This window comes from Neophocaena asiaeorientalis, unplaced genomic scaffold (genome assembly GCF_003031525.2).
Source record: "Neophocaena asiaeorientalis asiaeorientalis breed wild unplaced genomic scaffold, Neophocaena_asiaeorientalis_V1.1 scaffold194, whole genome shotgun sequence".
NCBI lineage: Eukaryota > Metazoa > Chordata > Mammalia > Artiodactyla > Phocoenidae > Neophocaena > Neophocaena asiaeorientalis.
This window is the reverse complement of record NW_020172638.1, coordinates 659632-664080: the sequence shown is the minus strand read 5'-3', so window position 1 is coordinate 664080 and position 4449 is coordinate 659632.

Genomic DNA, 4449 nt, shown 5'->3' with positions numbered 1-4449 from the left:
AAAAAAAAAAAGTGAATCAATTTTCAGGGATACTGAAAGGACGCTATGCAAAAAATAACCTCTATTCCTTACTTCTCTTATACTTTCTTTATTAGGAGATGAAATCTTTCATTCTATTTAGAGATAAGGTTCTAATTTAAAAGATGCCTGGGAGAGGCATCCCATTCAGTACTTTCAGAATAATTGAGAGGATTACAACTAGGTTCTGGACACAGAGAATACAAAGATCGTCTCTGATCTCTGAGTGTGTAATGTAGGCCAATAACTGACAATAAATTCTTTCTCGATAGTACGTTTTGCTAGTGAAATAGGAAGGTTCTGGGCTTTTGATGACAGAGACAGGTTTAGGGAGAGTGGAAAGTGGGGCGGCTTACAGCTCCGAAAGAAAGACAGATAGGCTAATTATCTCTCTCTCCCCTTTCCTCCCTCCTTTATTCTAGCATCTTTGGATTCTTTTCAGAACTTGAAGGAACCTGGATGATAATTTACTCTAGGTCCCTCCTTAACAGATTGGAAAACTGAGCTTCAGAGATTAAGTGGTTTACCCAAGTCATACAACCGAGCCCTTGACCCCTAGCTTTTTCAAAAGGCTCTGATGAAATTTCACAGCACAGCTACTGAAGGACTGGGCTGTGGCTGGGCTTGGAGATGTCTATGAAGGGGAAGGGTCAAGAATGTCTGATAATGAAGAGGGAACTGGGTTAGAAAGAAAGGCAGATTTGGGCACTTCTCTGGGTGAGTCAGTGTAAGAGGAGAGCCTGTCATGTGCATCTTATTTATGAAAAATGATGAGGAGAACAAAGCGTTCCTATGTAGTGTCTTGAACAGTACGTACTACGTCTTTTTGGAACTGGAAAAATTTTAACACAGGACTATCAGAATTTAGTTGGTACAGTTTCCCCAGAGCAGTCTTACTGACACGTAAGTGACGGAACTGGTATTTCAGATCCTTGCCAGGTAGCCCAGCTATTTAGATGTATACAAATTGAGTTTTGGTATCTGGCTCTATTTGGCCACATTGACATAGGCCTTATCAACTAAATCTCTTTATAGCAGGCTCTCATCTTCAGTCGTCCCTTCTCTTGTCTATCTAACCTCAATATTCACATTAGTGGGGAAGGCTTTGGAGAGACAAGTGAGAAGCCGGCAGCCTTGAGATGGGACTCTCAGTGAAAGCCAAAAAGCATGCAAAAGGAACGTTCCTAGAGTGACGCAACCTCACAGTGGGTGAACATAAGGTTGGGAGACAGGCCAGGTGAGATAATGTCTTGGATTAAGGCCACAGTGATAAGGGAAGGATGAGGCATGGCTTCCAGGTGGTCTGTTCATTGCTTTTAATTTTGTTTCAAGAGGACGTCTGTCCAAGAGAGGTGAATTTGGGGAGAAGAGGCCCCCCCATTATGAATTTCAGTATTTTGCAGTGTTGAGATCACAGAAACCCAACTGATGGATTTACACCATACGCGCGTATAGACGTACGTGTAGATATGTCACTGCTGTAGCGTTTTGCCAATTACAAGATACATAGTTTATATGAAATTGTTTAGGTCATAGAACTTACAGGGGCATGATAACTGCTGTCTGAGCTTCCTCCCACTCTTTGGGAGGCTGCTCTGCTGATGAAAGGAAGTAAAACCTCCCTCTGTAACCCAGCACCTCAGGAGACACGCTGGGATGGGGTGGCCATGGAGAATGACCGGGAAAAGGCTCAGGCACCTGGGCACTGATTTGACTGGCACATCTTTAGAGGACACGCACCCTGCAACTTGTCAAGGGTTTATGATTCCGTGTAATGAATCGTGTTACCTACTAGTAGGCAGGACTTGTGGAATTTCCATGAGTTACCTAAAAAACTACTAATACTTCCAGGCTCTGACCTAGCCCAGCACTTAGCCTACTCCCACAGGACCCCAGGTTGGGAGACAGACCTACACATCCTATCCCTACCCCGATCTCCCAGCTTGGAGAGGTTCTGACCAAGGAGCAAAAACACACGACCATTTTGTGCATTCATCACCAGGTGCCGTGACGTCCTTAGGAATGCATGATTTTCAACTTTTGTGGCTGTCTCCTTAAATGGGCTCTTAATCTCCACAGTCCTTGAACTGTGACAGGCTTTCAAAAGAAGAGATCCCCAAACCAATGGCTTGAGCACTGACAGTTTGAAAGGAGTTGCTGAGTTGCAGCCATTAGTTCCCTAGCAGGAAACTGGCAGGCAGCCATCACACCCAACCCCACATTCACAGCAAATGTAGGCTGTCACGGGGGGAGACGAGGGAAACACTGTTCCTCGTAGGGCCTGGGATTTCTTTATGTGGTAAAGCCTGATAGGACCTGCGAAATGGATGACGAGTGGGTCTGAGATTCTGGTCTTAAAATCTTGAGAAACAGATACGCTAACGGAGGCACTGACTTCGGAGTCATTTCACAGTCACTGCGCCGTAGTTTTCTTCTCTGCCGTTACCATTTCATGGCTGTTCTGAGTTCCCACCTTTGGTCGAGTGATTCAATGGTTTCCTGCTACTTGCTGAAAACAAAAATGTAATTTTGGAGACAGCGCCCTTTCCTGACTGATGGTATCGCTTTCATTGGGTTGGATTTTCAAACTTTTCTTTGTTCCCATGTATCACCCCATCTCTGCTGACTTTGCCTTCTAAATTAATCCCTCTGCTGGTGTGACTTAGCCTCTAATTGCTAACTCCTCTCCCTATAGCACCGCATCTGTTTGAATTTCCTAGTGTCACTCATTGCTTAAGGAACAGAGGAAATGGAAATGACTGCTTACAGCTATTTTCATTCCCTTCTCCTGCACGATAATTCTCCCAAGGGGGCCTTCTGAGAAGGGGCTTTGGCCTATTCAAAAGCACACAGTATTCACAGACAGGTACAAAGTTTGCCCCCAGGATGTAATCTTTGAAATTATTCTTTGCATTCAACTCTAGCCAGTGATCTGGAGATTTCTCAGGCCATTTAAATGAAGCCAGCGCATGCTTGGGATCTGGTCTTAACCAAATGCTCAGAGTTGCTATTCCTGTCCAGTTGATTCGGTTTCTTCCGCTGAAGTCTCAGCAGGAGCTTGAAGTTGCCTTTCCAAGCCTTCTCATGCCTCCTTGCAACCTTGGGCAAGTCACTACCGGAACATTCCCAGAGGCTGGGGCCTTGCAATCTGCAAAGCAGCCATCTACCTGCACCCTAACCTTCCATGTTATCAGATCTATTATTTTGTTGTAAGGTCACGTGGCAATGTGGAGCCTATTGTTCTCAACTATACAAAGGAGGAGGCCTGAGGAGGCTTAGGTTCTAGTTTCTACGTTGCTGCCGAGCAGCTGGGTGAGCTTGAGCGAGTGGCTTCTCTCCATCCTCAGTTTCCTCATCTGTAAAATGACGTGGCTGGGTGAGTGATAAAATTCTGTATTTTGGAATTCATCCTTCCTCATAAATTTCTACATGGAATTTCTTTTCTTTAGTTGTAAAACAGACCCTATTTCTAAACTTTTGGTCCTCACTTTATTACCGCCCACTCTTCTTCCTATTGTCTTAATTTTCTGTTTTAGATGACATGTCTTCCCATTTAAATTAGAAAAATTTTAATCTAGGATTTATTAATATATCACTGTTTGAGTATAACAGCATTCAAACTGTTGTTAGTAGTCATAAAATTGTTTCAAATTTCCTTCTTTTAGTTTTACTATGTTAATAGATTTTCATCGCAGTGTACTGTGACATGCATGTAGAAGAGCTTAGAGCTCAGTGAATCGTCACCGAGTGAACCCCACGCAACCCCTATATGGATGTCGTTAAGTTTTGAGATTCACGGACGTTGTGTGGGGAACTGTAATAACTGAGAATCAACATATTCGCATTGCTGTAGAGCAGTTTAGCTTTTCAATGGTTTTCTTCAACTAGCATAGAAATTTCAGCTCTGTGTTCTTATACCATATAAATGCTGACGATGTTTTTCTATGGGGAAAGAGTATATATGCTAGAAATTATAACACTGGAATGGTGTAAGATTTTCTAACTTTCTTCCGCCTGTGGCCATGGCAATCACTGGAAATGCTGGAGAGCTTGGCGCTTAAAAGGGGCTACCAGACTGTTCTCTCGATATTTCAGAGGATCTCAGAGTCTCCTCGTATAATAAGGAAACCTTACTCCATTTCACTGAGCAAAGTACCTACAACATATAAGCTCCGGTGCATATTGTGTTTTCAGTGTTCTTCTGAAAATTCAGACGTGGAAGCACGTAATCAACAGACAAGGATCAAGAGATCAAATAGCTCCGGGAACACGAGAAGGAAGCAGCAATGTAGTGGCTGGCTCCTCTGGAAGGCAAAGCAAAGAGAAAGCCCAGGCTCAATCTGAATTCGAGTTTGGCCGTGCCAATGATAGATAGCTGGTTGATACTTCTTTGAAAAGACAGGTGGTTGATACTTCTAGGGAAAGAGATTT